At 46.5% G+C, this 18,136-nt stretch overlaps 1 long non-coding RNA gene across 1 annotated transcript; it reads right to left on the bottom strand.

Moving 5' to 3' along the window:
- Positions 1-5,343: 5,343 nt before the first annotated feature.
- Positions 5,344-15,558, bottom strand: LOC115459692. Its single transcript, XR_003940319.1, has 3 exons — positions 15,519-15,558; positions 7,640-7,735; positions 5,344-5,434 (listed from the first exon to the last, which is right to left on the bottom strand). It is a non-coding gene; the product is annotated as an uncharacterized LOC115459692 (long non-coding RNA).
- Positions 15,559-18,136: the final 2,578 nt, after the last annotated feature.

Below are 18,136 nucleotides of genomic sequence, written 5' to 3'. Positions count from 1 at the left end.
CTAGAAATGGGGGGAAGGCCGACAGTCGCTCAAAAGAGCATGGTTCGGGATATCTTTCAAAGATATCACCATAACAGGGAAGATAGAGTATCCTGATAGTGAGGTTGCAAAAGAGATGTAGTAGATCGGGTATCTTTAAATAACAATAAAAATCAGACAAAAGATTGCCAATTAATACTGTCAAGTACTAAGCATGATGTACTTAGGAACAACGAACATAGTTTGAAATGTCTATATGCGAATGCCAGGAGCCTAAGAAATAAGATGGGGGAGTTGGAATATATTGCACTAAATGAAACATTAGATATAATAGGCATCTCTGAGACCTGGTGGAAGGAGGATAACCAGTGGGACACTGTCATACCGGGGTACAAATTATATCGTAGTGATAGGGTGAATCGGATTGGTGGAGGGGTAGCATTGTATATTAACGAGAGCCTTGAATCAAATAGATTGAAAATTCTGCAGGAAACAAAACACTCCTTGGAATCACTGTGGATTGAAATTCCATGTGCAAAGGGGAAAAGGATAGTGATAGGAGTGTACTACCGTCCGCCTGGCCAGGACGAACAGACGGATGCGGAAATGTTAAAGGAAATCAGGGACGCAAACAAACTGGGCAACACAATAATAATGGGGGATTTCAATTACCCGCATATAGACTGGGTTAATGTAACATCTGTACACGCAAGGGACATAAGATTTCTTGATGAAATCAAGGACAGCTTCATGGAACAGCTAGTTCAGGAGCCGACAAGAGAAGGAAAAATACTAGACTTAGTCCTTAGTGGTGCTCATGATCTAGTGCAGGGGGTAACGATACGAGGGCCGCTTGATAACAGTGATCATAATGATCGGTTTTGATATTGGCATTGAAGGAAGTGAAACTAGGAAATCAAGTACGCTAGCGTTTAACTATAGAAAAGGTGATTACGACAAAATGAGAAAAATGGTGAAAAAAAGACTGAAAGGAGCAGCTCGCAGAGTAAAAAACTTGCATCAGGCGTGGATGCTGTTTAAAAACACCATCCTGGAGGTTCAGGACAAATATATTCCACGTATTAGAAAAAAGGGAAAAAAACTAAACGTCAGCCGGCGTGGCTAAACAGTAAGAGAAAGGAAATCATTAGAGCCAAAAAACAATCCTTCAGAAAGTGGAGAAGAGAACCAACTGAAAGTAACAGGATAGATCATAAGGAATGCCAAGCCAAATGCAAAGCGGAGATAAGGAGGGCAAAAAAGGACTTTGAGAAGAAATTAGCGTTGGAAGCAAAATACATAGTAAAAATTTTTTTAGATACATTAAAAGCAGGAAACCGGCCAAAGAGTCGGTTGGGCCGCTGGACGAAAATGGTGTTAAAGGGGCGATCAAGGAGGACAAAGCCGTAGCGGAGAAATTAAATGAATTCTTTGCTTCGGTCTTCACCGAGGAGGATTTGGGGGGGACACCGGTGCCGGAAAGAATATTTGAAGCGGGGGTCGGAGAAACTAAACAAATTCTCTGTAACCTTGGAGGATGTAATGGGTCAGTTCAGCAAGCTGAAGAGTAGTAAATCACCGGGACCTGATGGTATTCATCCCAGAGTATTAATAGAACTAAAAAATGAACTTGCGGAGCTACTGTTAGAAATATGCAATCTGTCCCTAAAATCGAGTGTAGTACCGGAAGACTGGAGGGTAGCCAATGTTACTCCGATTTTTAAGAAGGGTTCCAGAGGAGATCCGGGAAATTATAGACCGGTGAGTCTGACGTCGGTGCCGGGCAAGATGGTGGAGGCTATTATTAAGAATAAAATTGCAGAGCATATACAAAAACATGGACTGATGAGACAAAGTCAGCACGGATTTAGTGAAGGGAAGTCTTGCCTCACCAATCTAATGCATTTTTTTGAGGGGGTAAGCAAACATGTGGACAATGGGGAGCCGGTTGATATTGTATATCTGGATTTTCAGAAGGCGTTTGACAAAGTGCCGCACGAAAGACTCCTGAAGAAATTGCAGAGTCATGGAATCGGAGGTAGGGTATTATTATGGATTAAGAACTGGTTGAAAGATAGGAAGCAGAGAGTAGGATTGCGTGGCCAGTATTCTCAGTGGAGGAGGGTAGTTAGTGGGGTCCCGCAGGGGTCTGTGCTGGGTCCGTTGCTTTTTAATGTATTTATAAATGACCTAGAGATGGGAATAACTAGTGAGGTAATTAAATTCGCCGATGACACAAAATTATTCAGGGTCGTCAAGTCGCAGGAGGAATGTGAACGATTACAGGAGGACCTTGCGAGACTGGGAGAATGGGCGTGCAAGTGGCAGATGAAGTTCAATGTTGACAAGTGCAAAGTGATGCATGTGGGTAAGAGGAACCCGAATTATAGCTACGTCTTGCAAGGTTCCGCGTTAGGAGTTACGGATCAAGAAAGGGATCTGGGTGTCGTCGTCGATGATACGCTGAAACCTTCTGCTCAGTGTGCTGCTGCGGCTAGGAAAGCGAATAGAATGTTGGGTGTTATTAGGAAGGGTATGGAGTCCAGGTGTGCGGATGTTATAATGCCGTTGTATCGCTCCATGGTGCGACCGCACCTGGAGTATTGTGTTCAGTACTGGTCTCCGTATCTCAAAAAAGATATAGTAGAATTGGAAAAGGTACAGCGAAGGGCGACGAAAATGATAGTGGGGATGGGACGACTTTCCTACGAAGAGAGGCTGAGAAGGCTAGGGCTTTTCAGCTTGGAGAAGAGACGGCTGAGGGGAGATATGATAGAAGTGTATAAAATAATGAGTGGAATGGATCGGGTGGATGTGAAGCGACTGTTCACGCTATCCAAAAATACTAGGACTAGAGGGCATGAGTTGAAGCTACAGTGTGGTAAATTTAAAACGAATCGGAGAAAATTTTTCTTCACCCAACGTGTAATTAGACTCTGGAATTCGTTGCCGGAGAACATGGTACGGGCGGTTAGCTTGACGGAGTTTAAAAAGGGGTTAGATAGATTCCTAAAGGACAAGTCCATAGACCGCTATTAAATGGACTTGGAAAAATTCCGCATTTTTAGGTATAACTTGTCTGGAATGTTTTTACGTTTGGGGAGCGTGCCAGGTGCCCTTGACCTGGATTGGCCACTGTCGGTGACAGGATGCTGGGCTAGATGGACCTTTTTTTCCCAGTATGGCACTACTTATGTACTTATGTATGTCTTTTGAACTGGCTTTCAGTATATGTTCTGAATATGTTTGGCCTTGATGGACCTCAGCTGTCTCTTTTCCAAGTTGAAGATCCCTAACTTCTTTAGACTTTCCTCATTTAAGAGGAGTTCCATCACTTTCATAATTTTGGTTGCTCGTTGTACTTTTTCTAATTTTGCTATAAGCTTTTTGATATGGCAACCAGAATTGACTGCAATACTCAAGGTGAGGTCACACCATAGAGTGATACAGAGACATTATAATTTTTGGTCTTTACTGTCCACCGCCATGGACAGAAGATTTCAGGGTATTGTCTAGAATGACACCAAGATCTTTTTCTTGAGTGCTGACTCCTTAGGTGACCCCCAGCATCAAGTAATTATGATTTGGACTATTCTTCCCAATGTGCATCACTTTGCATTTCTCCACAATACATCTCATCTCCCATTTGGTTGTCTAGTCTTCCAATTTCTGAAGGTCTTCCTGCAATTTTTCATAGTCCACAAGTGTTTCAACAACTTTGAATAGTTTTGGTCATCTGCAAGTTTATTAATCACCTCACTTCTTCCAGTTTGCAGATCATTTATAAATATGTTTAATATTACCGGTCCCAGTACTGATCCCTGTGGCATTCCACTATTCACCCTCCTCAATTAAGAAAAATGGCCACCTAACTCTATATTCATTTTCCATTAATTAACCAGATCTTAATCCATAAGTGAGCGTTGCCTCCTATCCCATGACTTTATTTTTCACAGGAGTCTGTCATGAAGAGCTTTGGCCAAAGCTGAATCTGTTGAGTGTAAATACTTTAATGCAACAAGAGACAGAATCCATCCAGGGACGTATCCACAAACCAGTTCTAAAAGGGAAAATTTAGCACTGGGTAATCTAGAACCACAGAGGATTGAGAGATAGGGTGTGCAGGCAAAAATATTTCATTTTGTTTAATTTCCTGTGGGTTGTTTATAGATTTTTCCAGCTTTTTTTTGTTACATTTGTACCCCGCGCTTTCCCACTCATGGCAGGCTCAATGCGCTTACATGGGGCAATGGAGGGTTAAGTGACTTGCCCAGAGTCACAAGGAGCTCCTGAAGTGGGAATCGAACTCAGTTCCTCAGGACCAGAGTCCACCACCCTAACCACTAGGCCACTCCTGCAAATCACCCCGAACTCAACTGATCACAACCTAAATCCCTGATGGCAAAGTGCAACCCCCATACAGCATCACCTAACTCAGCCCCTAACAATCTGGTAACAAAAATTGGCAATGTTCCTCCTTTCCAAAAACCTGAGTCATTCTGTCCTCCCCCTGTAATTTACTGGGGATATTTGTGGTATACCTTTGAGGCAAGAGCAACCTCACTCTGTTTACAGCCCCATTGCGTTGAAGCAAAGGTAGTTATGATCACTGGACAGGACTCTTTGGAGTAGGGAGAAGAGCACCCCACAACCTCAGGATCATGGCAGTAAGAAGCATTGAAACAGAGAAAAAATGAAGGCAAGTAAAGACCCTGTGGCCTAACCAGTTACAACGTCTTCCAGATTGCACAGAAGTAGGCTGCTCTCTTCGAACAAGGGGGCAACCCAGGATAAAGTTGTTTCCTTGAGGAGCAGAGAAATGAATCCTCAGAAACCACTGGAAACACTTTATAGGGAACCTCTAATGCAGAGCTGTCAAGTTACCCAGTTCCAGGAGAGAGACGTTTGGCCAATCCTGGTTTCGAATTTAAACCCTAAAGCATTGTGGGATATATAGTCCATGATTCTACCCATTAAAATCCAGGCTGCAGACCCTGTAATATTAGCAAGTAATTTAAAAGTAGAACCCAGTTTCATACCCAAAGTCAGACAGAGGAGAAATTGGGCTTAACCACTGCCCAAAGGGTTTCACCATAAAAGGGAGGGTGAGGATTTTTACAGCTATCCCCTCTGTGAAGAAGGGTGGAAGATGATTGAGAATGAGGTGGAGAATATTTGTGTACAGCCTCTGGGGTCTCTCTCAGCCCTGTCAATCTGAGATACTTGCTACAAATATTAACCTCATTGTATTTAGACAACAATAAGACAATCACTGAATGATGCTGCAAAGGTTTTATTTACTCTAATAGAAAGTAACCAGAGCTCCGGTAATGTCACCGGGAGTCCCTGGAGGGCTGTGGGTAGAGGGTACAGGGGTGGTGTCCTCAGGCTGGAGAAAGACTCTTCTGAATTTCAACAGTGAGGCTGGTCCAAAATCAAGTACAGGTCTGGTTCACTAGAGGAGGAGAGAGAAGTGGAAAAGCATGAGCAGAACCAGGGGGAATATCTCGCCCCCACCTCACAACATCATATAGAGCACTAACACTCCTACCTAGATCCTGAAACTCAGAGCAGTGGAAGGAGTTCCTGATATGTCCTCAGCTATGTAGAGTCACAGAGCTCAGAGCAGGAGTTATTAAAACAAACTTGGCTACAGTCCCAGTAAAAAGCCCTCAGAGGAGTCTCAAGTCACAGTAGAGAACATTTTGAAGAGTGCCAACCTTATTAATTTTTGAAATATGACCTATTAGATCCCACGACTGCCTCATGAATAAGTCCTGTGACTCTAAAAAGGGCTTCCATTTATCCTTTATTGAAGGGGAGTGTTCTGGATCTTACTCAGGTTGAGAGCTATCGTCCTATTTCATCTTTGACATCATAAATATTGGTGGCGGAGCCGGTGGTGGGAGGCGGGGCTGGTGGTTGGGAGGCGGGCGATAGTGCTGGGCAGACTTATACTGTCTGTGCCAGAGCCGGTGGTGGGAGGCGGGGCTGGTGGTTGGGAGGCGGGGGATAGTGTTGGGCAGACTTATACGGTCTGTGCCAGAGCCGGTGGTGGGAGGCGGGGCTGGTGGTTAGGAGGTGGGGATAGTACTGGCCAGAATTATTACGGTCTGTGCCAGAGCCGGTGGTGGGAGGCGGGGCTGGTGGTTGGGAGGCGGGGATAGTGCTGGGCAGACTTGTACGGTCTGTGCCAGAGCCGGTGGTGGGAGGCGGGGCTGGTGGTTGGGAGGCGGGGATAGTGCTGGGCAGACTTGTACGGTCTGTGCCCTGAAAATGACAGTTACAAATCAAGGTAAGATATACATAAAAAGTAGCACATATGAGTTTGTCTTGTTGGGCAGACTGGATGGACCGTGCAGATCTTTTTCTGCCGTCATCTACTACGTATGTTACTATTTATAAATATTGCTTAACATGTTGTATTCCTTAGGTATTCAGGGTAGTGTGTTGGTTCTGCTCTATTCTATAGAGCCTTTTAAGGATGGTCTGTTATCACAACAGGTGTCTCTCATGGTTCCACCATTTCTGCAATATTTAATATTTAATGCCAATCTGTTGTGTATTGCCATGATCGGAAGTCCATTATCATCTCTATACTGATGATACTCAGTTTTGTTTTCTTGTGCTGCAATTCCTTTCTGATACTTTGTCTTTTCTGACAATCTACTTGCAAAACTTAAGCGCCTGGTGAAATGCCAATAGATTAAGGCTGAATCTAGGGGAAACTCTGAATATGTTTGTCTATTCATTTTGAATCTGGGACTTGGCCTGGTGCAGTAAACTTTGCAGGAGCTGAAATTGCTAATATTAGAGAGTGAAAGTACCTCAGAGAAACCTTGGACTCTGTTATCCTTCAAATCTGAAGAAACGGTTCTCTGAAGATAATTTTCGGACTGTTCTGCAAGCTCTGGTACTTACAGTATTGGATTACTGCAATTTTCTGTACTTAGGCCTCTTGCCATCAGTGACTGATTTTTAAATCTTTGAGAGCTGATGATTCTCCCTCACTAACCTGTTTTAGCTTCTATCAACCCTCTCGTAGTTTGCCTTCTATTGATAAGTGCTTATTGAATATTCCGTCATCTAAACATGTCAAGCATGTACACCACTTTGGGCAATTTGGTTACTGTGATTTTTAAATATTTTAACTAACGAACTAACTAAATCTCACTGTAATACGGAAATGCACACTCTACGTTTTTCAGTGACCGTCTTGTGTTAGGGGGATTTGGTGTCACTACACTTGTGTCAGTGTGATATTGATACACTATGGAATTTATTAATTTCATTTATCTGAGAGAACTAAGCAGGACTGTGAGATTTTCATGTACATACTACCTAGTTGTATATATGGTAATGGAGTTATACTAATTCACATTCTTTTGGTCTGGTGTCCTTTTCCTGTTTCCCTGGGTTTCCATCTCAGTCAGATTTAGCCTCCTTTGGGCTGTGGTGTCAGGAACCTTCATTCAGGTGTTGCTCCCTGAGGTTTAATCCCCCTCACTGGTAACCCCATTTCCATCCCACCCACCCATTTCAGCTCCTAAACTCTGCCTGAGAGGCACAGATGCAGCTCCTGTGATAGAGAAGGGAGGGGTATTGCCAGGGGTCCAGTGATACCCTGAATTATTTTCTTTCTACGGAGCTCAATACTCACATTTTCTCTCATGGTAGACTAGAAGATTCTCCCGTACGCATTGCACAACAACAATCCAGAGCTTCTATAAGTGATAATTTCCTCTCATATTTAGTTCTGTAAATATAAGACACAGAGATTGAGGTTTGTACACAGAACACACACCAACCCTCACCGATGACAGAACATGGGGCCAAAATTAGGAATGCTTTGTGCAATAACAACGATGGGACCTGACGCAGCTTTGCAAAACATGTCATGTTGGCTCAAGTCCAAAATATAATCAAGAAGCTTTAAGATACATGAAGTATGAATTTTAAAATAATTATGACAAGATAAGTTTTGATATTTTGGATTTCTGTGATAAATTTGGGACCGAAGATGAGACAAGTGAGTTATCATCAAGAAAATTTTGCCTGTTCTGGAGTCTATACAGGGGAGAATGTTTCCTCTTACAGCTTACTAAAAAAATGATTCAGATCCTGGTATCACCTCAGTGGCAGCAACACACAGTCCCTCCACTGCCAACTACTTGTCAAGCAAACCACAACCCTGCAAGGAAGGTTATTCCGAGTCTGTAAACCTTCCAAACCAGATTCATACCATCTCCACGTCATGTCCCACTCTTCTACAACTTGTCTCAATTTCCCCAGGCATCTAATCACACTTGCAGATGCGACAGGGGTGGTCACACAAGGCCCCATGCTCCTTGGGGCCTTGCATCTCTGCTACGTCTGTCCTCCTGTCTCGGAACACCTTCCTTCTCCGTACCTTAATGTGCATCTACATTTCCTTTTGATGCCACTTCCTGTTTCTGTAAGGGTAGGATGCAGCAATGAAGAGACTCTGGGCTCAGCAGCTGATGGGATATGAAAATCACTGCTGCTGTATGCCACTCTCTACTGAAATGTGGTGGATGCACATCAAAATATGGGTAGAGGTGGTGATAATAGCTTATGGTGGTGGGTGCTAGCAGGGGTAGGGGCCCCTCTGAAGTGGTCTGCATTCGGCACCCCAATTGCTAAGACCGGTCATGAATGCGTACTTCCTGTTGCCTTGTGAGCAGGACCTGAGAGGAAACTTGCCATACACTTAAGATGTGAGACCTGGCAGCACAACACTGTTCTTTTCACTGCTGAGGGAGTGTTAAGAAAAGGAGATGCTGGACTGAGGGGGACAGAGAGGGGAGATGCTGAGCCAACAGAGGAGAAATGCTGGATAGAGGGAAGGAGAGAAAAGGAACCTGATGATTGCATTTGATAGGGTGGTAGAGGGTCTGATGCTAGGGTTGAGGAGGAGAAAAGGGCCGATGGTGGCAGATCTAATCTACTACTACTTAACATTTCTAGAGCGCTACTAGGGTTACGCAGCGCTGTACAATTTAACAAAGAGAGACAGTCCTTGCTCAAAGAGCTTACAACTTAATAGACAAGTGAACGGTCGGTCCGATAGGGGCAGTCAAATTGGGGCAGTCTGGATTCACTGAACGGTAAGGGTTAGGTGCCGAACGCAGCATTGAAGAGGTGGGCTTTAAGCAAAGACTTGAAGACGGGCAGGGAGGGGCTTGGCGTAAGGGTTCAGGAAGGTTGTTCCAAGCATAGGGTGAGGCGAGGCAGAATGAGCGGAGCCTGGAGTTGGCGGTGGTGGGGAAGGGTACTGAGAGGAGGGATTTATCCTGTGAACGGAGGTTACGGGCGGGAACGTAAGGGGAGATGAGGGTAGAAAGATAGTGAGGGGCAGCAGACTGAGTGCATTTGTAGGTAAGAAGGAGAAGCTTGAATTGAATGCGGTATCTGATCGGAAGCCAGTGAAGTGACCTGAGGAGAGGGGTTATGAGTATATCGGTTCTGGCAGAATATGAGACGTGCAGCAGAGTTCTGAACAGACTGAAGGGGGATAGATGGCTAAGTGTGAAGCCGTGAGGAGTAAGTTGCAGTAGTCCAGGTAATGAGAGCGTGGACGAGAGTTCGGGTGGTGTGTTCAGAGAGGAAAGGGCGAATTTTGCTGATGTTAAAGAGGAAGAAACGACAGGTCTTGGCTATCTGCTGGATATGCGCAGAGAAGGAGAGAGAGGAGTCAAAGATGACTCCGAGGTTGCGGGCAGATGAGACGGGGAGGATGAGGGTGTTATCAACTGAGATAGAAAGTGGAGGAAGAGGAGAAGTGGGTTTTGGTGGAAAGACGATAAGCTCGGTCTTGGACATGTTCAGTTTCAGGTGGCGGTTGGACATCCAGGCAGCAATGTCGGATAAGCAGGCCGATACCTTTGCCTGGGTCTCCGCGGTGATGTCTGGTGTGGAGATACAGTTGGGTGTCATCAGCATAGAGATGATACTGGAAACCATGAGATGAGATCATGGAGCCCAGGGAAGAGGTGTAGATTGAGAAGATTGCCAAGTTTATATACCACACAAATCCCATCATGATATTCTAGGCAGTTTACAATACAAGAAGTTGCACAGAAGCAGGATAGAACAGAATAGTAAGATTAACAAAAGGTCTTCAGTTTCTTATACAACCATGCATAGTTACCTAACTTTGGTAAAGAATTCCATTCAGTAATAGCATCAATCTGATGTTTAAATCTTATATTTCCAAAAACCGGGTACCTCAGTACTAAATTTTCCTGCATTCTGACAGAATTATTTAAAGTAAATGTGAAAAGAACTGACTTAACAATTCATAATTCCCATACAGCACTTGATAGACCAAACAAAGCACTTTAAAAATGATTCGTGCAGGAGTGGAAGTTAGTCGGATCTGATGGGGGTCTGGGAGAAAGGGGATAACTGCAGACCTGAGGATTGGATAAGGGGGCTGAAGTGGGAGATTGCAGAGAGATGAGAGAAGAGGTGAGTAGAGAGAGAGATAATTGGAAGGAATAAAGGTGCAGAGAAGAAAGGAGAGAAAGGGTGGTGAAGAAACAGAAGCAAGAAAAAGGCTGGGGTAAGGACAATAGAAGTGTCTGACAGATGTACTTGCCTGCCTTCAAGCCTGCACAACTACCTAACTGCCTCCCCGCCTGCCTACCAGCTCATCTATCACCTACCAGCCTCCCTGACCATGGCCCCTTTACACATTCTCTAAATCGCCCTGTCCCTTCCTAATCTTTTCTCCCTCCCCCCACCGCTGTCCACCGCAGGTACTCATTGCCCACCCTGTCCCCTCCCATCCTACTCACTACTGCATTGCCATACCCACACCGTCCCACACCACCTCACCATCTCTTCTATCCCCCCACTCCTTCCTAGCTCTCAACCTTCAACACTTCCTTCCTGCCATTAGCCCATTCCCATTCCTAGTAAGCTCATCCCGTCTTCGTCGCCTTCGTCGCCCTACCTCCCCCACCCTCCTCCGCCTCTCCTGCTCCTTCTCCTACTATCGGCCGGAGACATTAATCCCAATCCAGGCCTCTACACATGCCCTCGTCTTATCCATGCAAACGCTTCCGAGACATCTCCAATCTCATTCCTGTTCCCCTCCTTCCCCCTTCTTCCCCCCCTTCTCATGCGCCCTGTGGAACGCCCGCTCCGTGTGCAACAAACTTCTCCTCATCCACGATCTCTTTATCTCCCGCTCCCTTCATCTGCTCCCCTAACTGAAACCTGGCTCACCCCCGATGACTCGGCCTCAGTCGCGGCTCTATGCCATGGAGGCTCTCTCTTCTCCCACACCCCCCACCCAGTCGGCCGCGGAGGAGGTGTCGGGTTACTACTCTCACCTGCCTGTAGTTTTCAACCCCTCCCCCTACCACAATCTCACTGCTTCTCATCCTTTGAAGTTCACTCCATCCGTCTATTCTACCCGTTGCCACTCAGAATTGCAGTCATCTACCGCCCCCTGATAAATCTCTCTCTTCCTTCCTCACTGACTTCGATGCCTGGCTTTCTGTTTTTCTTGACCCCTCATCTCCGTCCCTCATTCTCGGAGACTTTAACATACACGTTGACGACCCCTCCGACTCTCACGCTCCTCAGTTCCTCACTAACATCCTCCTTCGGTCTCCAGCTGTGCTCCACCACCCTATTCACCGCGATGGCCATTGTATTGACCTCGTCCTCTCCTTTTCCGGCTCACCCTCCAATTTCCACACCTCGGCTCTTCCTATCTCTGACCATCACCTGATCACCTTCACCCTCCTTCACCCCCTCTCAGCCCCGCCCAACATTAACCACTACTTCTAGGAATCTCCAGGCTATTGACCCTCCCACCTTATCCTCTAGTATTTCTGATCTCCTCCCCTCTATCATGTCCTCCGAGTCTGTCGACAAGGCTGTCTCCACTTATAATGCCACTCTCTCCTCTGGACACCCTCGCACCATCCATCTCCCGTCCCACAAGGCGTACTAATCCTCAGCCCTGGTTAACCCCTGCATTCGCTACCTTCGTTCCTGCGCCCAATCTGCTGAACGCCTCTGGAGGAAATCCCGCACCCATTCAGATTCCCTTCATTACAAATCATGCTATCCTCCTTCCAGTCCTCCCTATTCCTTGCCAAACAGGACTACTACACCCAATTAACCAATTCTCTCGCTCCAACCTTCGTCGTCTCTTCGCCACCCTTAACTCCCTCCTCAAAGTGCCCTCCCTCCCCCCCCCCCCTCTCTCCTCAATCTCTGGCTGACTACTTCCACGACAAAGTGCAAAAGATCAACCTTGAATTCACTACCAAGCCACCTCCTCTCTCTCTTCAGCCCCCCCTCAACCAACCAACTAACTCTTTCTCCTCCTTTCCTGTTATCACCGAGGAGGAAACCGCCCGCCTCCTTTCCTCCTTGAAATGCACAACCGTTCCTCGGATCCCATCCCCACCAACTTACTGACACCATCTCTCATACTGTCACCCCCTCCATCTGTCATATCCTCAACCTCCTCCTCCCCTCTCTCACTGCACTGTCCCTGACACCTTCAAGCACGCCGTAGTCACACCTCTCCTCAAAAAACCTTCACTTGACCCGGCCTGTCCCTCCAACTACCGCCCCATCTCCCTCCTACCCCCTCCTCCAAAATACTTGAGCGTGCCGTTCACAGCCGCTGCCTCGATTTCCTCTCTCAGGCCATCTCGATCCACTTCAATCTGGTTTTTGCCCTCTACACTCGACATAAACAGCACTCTCTAAAGTCTGTAATGACCTGTTCCTTGCCAAATCTAGAGGCCATTACTCCATCCTTAATCTCCTCGATCTATCCGCCGCTTTCGACACTGTCAATCATGACTTACTTCTTGCCACACTGACCTCATTGGATTCCAGGGCTCTGTCCTCTCCTGGTTCTCATCCTATCTCTCCACCGTACCTTCAAAGTACACTCTCATGGATCCTCCTCCACCCCCATCCCACTCTCTGTCGGAGTTCCCAGGGATCTGTCCTTGGACCCCTTCTTTCTCAATCTACACCTCTTCCCTGGGCTCACTGATCTCATCCCATGGGTTCCAGTATCATCTTTATGCTGATGACACCCTAGCTCTCCATACTAGACATCACCATGGAGACCCAGGCCAAGGTGTCGGCCTGCTTATCCGACATTGCTGCTTGGATGTCCATCCACCACCTGAAACTGACATGGCCAAGACCGAGCTTATCGCTTGAACCGATATACTCATATCATCCCTCTCCTCAAGTCACTTCACTGGCTTCCGATCAGATACCGGATACAGTTCAAGCTTCTCCTTCTTACCTACAAATGCACTCAGTCTGCAGCACCTCATTACCTCTCTAGCCTCATCTCCCCTTATGTTCCCGCCCGTAACCTCCGCTCACAGGACAAATCCTCCTCTCAACACCCTTCTCCACCACCGCCAATTCCAGGCTCCGCCCATTCTGCCTCGCATCACCTTACGCATGGAATAAACAAACATAGAACACTAGCAAAGCTATACACAGGCTACAAGCCAGACGGTGCCTAAGCTAGCTTTCCAAACAAACATAGAACACTAGCAAAGCTATACACAGGCTACAAGCCAGACGGTGCCTAAGCTGGCTATCTACACTAGGAACAATCACAGTCTTGGGAAAGTGGCTAGCAAGGGCGGCTAGTCTAACATTAGGACAAACACAGTCTTGGGAAAGTGGCTAGCAAGGGCGGCTAGTCTAACACTAGGAACAAACACAGTCTTGGGTAGTGGCTAGCAAGGGCGGCTAGTCTAACACTAGGAACAAACACAGTCTTGGGATAGTGGCTAGCAAGGGCGGCTAGTCTAACACTAGGAACAATCACAGTCTTGGATAGTGGCTAGCAAGGGCGGCTAGTCTAACTAGGAACAATCACAGTCTTGGGATAGTGGCTAGCAAGGGCGGCTAGTCTAACACTAGGAACACACAGTCTTGGGATAGTGGCTAGCAAGGGCGGCTAGTCTAAGACTAGGAACAATCACAGTCTTGGGATAGTGGCTAGCAAGGGCTAGTCTAACACTAGGAACAAACACAGTCTTGGGATAGTGGCTAGCAAGGGCGGCTAGTCTAACACTAGGAACAAACGCAGAGAACTAGCAGAGCTATGCACAGGCTACAAGCCAGACGGTGCCTAAGCTAACTAGTCATGCTCTGGAAACAAACACAGACCTAGCAGAGCTATGCACAGGTTACAAGCCACACGTGCCTAAGCTAACTAGTCTAAACAAACATAGAACACTAGCAAGCTATAACAGGCTACAAGCCAGACGGTGCCTAAGCTAGCTAGTCCAAACAAACATAGAACACTAGCAAAGCTATACACAGGCTACAAGCCAGACGGTGCCTAAGCTGGCTAGTCTACACTAGGAAACAATCACAGTCTTGGGATAGTGCTAGCAAGGACGGCTAGTCTAACATTAGGAACAAACACGTCTTGGGAGTGGCTAGAAAGGGCGGCTAGTCTAACACTAGGAACAAACCAGTCTTGGGATAGTGGCTAGCAAGGGCGGCTAGTCTAACACTAGGAACAAACAGTCTTGGGATAGTGGCTAGCAAGGGCGGCTAGTCTAACACTAGGAACAACACAGTCTTGGGATAGTGGCTAGCAAGGGCGGCTAGTCTAACACTAGGAACAAACACAGTCTTGGGATAGTGCTAGCAGGGCGGCTAGTCTAACACTAGGAACAAACGCAGGAAACTAGCAGAGCTATGCACAGGCTACAAGCCAGACGTGCCTAAGCTAACTAGTCATGCTCTGGAAACAAACACAGAGACTAGCAGAGCTATGCACAGGCTACAAGCCCACGGTGCCTAAGCTAACTAGTCTAAACAAACACACAGCACTAGCAAAGCTATACACAGGCTACAAGCCAGACGGTGCCTAAGCTAACTAGTCTACAACACACACAGCACTAGCAAAGCTATACACAGGCTACAAGCCAGACGGTGCCTAAGCTAACTAGTCTAAACAAACACACAGCACTAGCAAAGCTATACCAGGCTACAAGCCACGGTGCTAAGCTAGCTAGTCCAACAAACATAGACACTAGCAAGCGATACACAGGCTACAAGCCGAGTGCCTAAGCTGGCTAGTCTACACTAGGAACAATCACAGTCTTGGGATAGTGGCTAGCAGGACGGCTAGTCTAATTAGGAACAAACAGTCTTGGGAAAGTGGCTAGCAAGGGCGGCTAGTCTAACATTAGGACAAACACAGTCTTGGGATAATGGCTAGCAAGGGCGGCTAGTCTACGTTAGAACAAACACAGTCTTGGGATAGTGGCTAGCAAGGGCACTAGTCTAACATTAGGAACAAACACAGTCTTGGGATAGTGGCTAGCAAGGGCGGCTAGTCTAACATTAGGAAGAAACACAGTCTTGGGATAGTGGCTAGCAAGGGCGGCTAGTCTAACACTAGGAACAAACGCAGAGAATATAGCAGAGCTATGCATAGGCTACAAGCCACACGGTGCCTAAGCTAGCTAGATTAAACAAACATAGAAACTCACACAGAGCAAACACTGAAACTGTGTACAGAGCACTCCATACACCAGGACCTTTAGAATGATGCAAAGGCCAGGACTGTAGTCCCATGTGATTAATAAGCCCTCAACACCAGAGCCACAGCTGCAGCAATCACCTTGCAACCAAACAGAGGCTGACACACAGAGCAGTCAGCCCTAGGAAAACAGCGGGAGCCACTTGGATACTGGCAAAGAGGAGTAGGCGGCAGCCATCTTGGAAGAGGCAAAGCCCACACAGGTGAGGTTCAGTAGGGCAATCAGCACCCTGAGCCGAGAGAAACTAAGACAGAGACAGACACAGAGACAAGCAGAACCAGCACCCACTGACTCCCAGAAACAGGGTAAGTCTGAGGGTTGTCACGGCCACGGACGGGACAAAACCAATAGAACCAGGTTATCTGTCATGACCCTCATTTTACCTCTCTCCTCCTCAACTCAGCTGGAGTAAACTAGTCTCATAGCATAAATATGAAGAGAAAGGAGTAAACTTTACTCCCTTGTGGGTATGTAGACAGGTCTCAGCCTAAGTAATGCAGAAAAGCTTGTCATCTCTGTATTTTCTTGCACCAGATTCCACTTTACCATAGCTTTAGACAGATGGACATGGTTTTATTTTTCTATTGTTATTATCCAAATTCTGCTATGGTACCTTCCACAAAGAGAACTGTGGCCAGGGGTGTTCTGGTAAATTTTTAACAACGGCTCTCTCTCTCTCTCCGGGCATAGCCGGCTCTGAAATTTTTTTTTTTTTTTTTTTTGGGGGGGGGGGGGGGGGGGGGGGTGGGGGGAATACATGCCTCTCTCTCCCCTCCCTGTGCGGGCATGCTAGGCATACGTTTGCCGAGCCCCACCACCAATAAATGGACTGCCAACATTCTCTGCTGCTTGTTTCTGGCTCTGAGCAGCAGGATGGAACCTTCTTGCGCTTGCATGAAAAGTCCCAGCCTGATGCTCAGAGCCAGAAACAAGGAGCAGGGAGCAGCAGCAGTCTATTTACTTGGCTAGTGGGGCCAGCAGCACTGTCAGCAAAGTAAAGAGAATTCAGGAGGGGGTCCAAGCACAAAGGGAGTCAGTTGTTAAAGTAGCCATGGAGGACCCTACTTTAACAACCGGCTCCCAAAATTCTTAAAAACTTAACAAACGGCTCTCGCGAGCCTGTGAAGCCCCTCCAGCACACCATGACTGTGGCTGATGAGAGAGGTGGGTCTTCTAGACCAGTTTAACTGGTACCTTATGAAGAAGATTAAAGGTAAAAACTAATATCCCAGATGCTTCTTCCTCAGTGAGGAAGATGCAGAGCAAGATAATTCTTGTGCCAGAACTAATATAGTCTTCACCTCACGAAACACAAACAGCAGCTGAGCAGCACTCCCCGCGGCCCCACACAACAGGTACAGGAGCCAGCATAGTGCTCTGCACCAGCAAGCAGCAGCCCAGGTAAAATAAAAAACATCTATTTTTAAAATTTTAATGTGTACAGAGTGACTCAGAGTGTAATCAAAATGCTGGCTGGTGATGGGCTTCTGGGTGGGGTCAGTACTTCACTGCCTAGAGCAAAAAAGATATATTTAATCATTAATAATGATGGCTCTGGTGATGGGCTTCTGGGGGGGGGGGGGGTGGACTTCATGCCTAGGGCAAAAAAAAAAAGGTATATTTAATCACTAAATATACCTGTTTTGCCCTAGCAGTGAAGAGCCCCCCCACTCAGAAACTCACCAGCAATACATTTTAATAGTGACCAGGTTCATTTAAAAAGGTTGTCTATTTTTCATGTTGGTGTGGGTTTTTGGAAGTGGATGGTCTCTGCAGCCTAGGTTAAAATTTGTTTAAAAGTGTGGGTGGTCTTCTTTGGTGGGGGGATCTGCAGTTCCCAGAACATTAAAAAAAAAGTCTTATATTTAATGTCATGGGGGGGGGTTGGGAGTACTAAGCTACAAGGAGGGGTGGGGTGTGTAAGATAGGGCTAATACTTAACTATGGGATGGATGGTGGGGAAGGGAAGGATAGATACTGGGCTACAGGGATGGATGGGGGGTAAAGTGAGAAGACGGGCTGATTCTGGGCTATGGGATTGGATGGGGGGTAAAGTAGAGAAGAGACGGGCTGATTCTGGGCTATGGGATGGATGGGGGGTAAAGTAGAGAAGAGATGGGCTGATTCTGGGCTACAGGGATGGATGGGGGTAAAGTAGAGAAGATACGGGCTTTCTGGGCATGGGATTGATGGGGGTAAAGTAGAGAAGAGACGGCGATTCTGGGCTACAGGGATGGATGGGGTAAATAGAGAAGATGGCTGATTCTGGGCTATGGGATTGGATGGGGGGGTAGGGAAGGGAAAAGCTGATGTTGGATTACTTGGATGAATGGGGGGCGTAAGGGAAAGGAAAGATCTTTGTTTTATGTTTTTGTGATAGTTTTAAAGCTATGTGTGTTGAATTGTGATCCGCTTAGAATTGCAGAGATAGTGTGGTATAGAAATTAGAAAATAAATATTTCTAATTTTTGGTCTTTTATTCTGTAATTGACGAGGGTTGGTCTGTGGGTCTGCATGTGACTGAGCAGTGAAGGATATGTGCCAAACTGTGGCAATTTTATTTTGTC

Source organism: Microcaecilia unicolor, unplaced genomic scaffold (genome assembly GCF_901765095.1).
Source record: "Microcaecilia unicolor unplaced genomic scaffold, aMicUni1.1, whole genome shotgun sequence".
NCBI lineage: Eukaryota > Metazoa > Chordata > Amphibia > Gymnophiona > Siphonopidae > Microcaecilia > Microcaecilia unicolor.
This window is presented reverse-complemented; position numbering and strand designations above follow the sequence as displayed.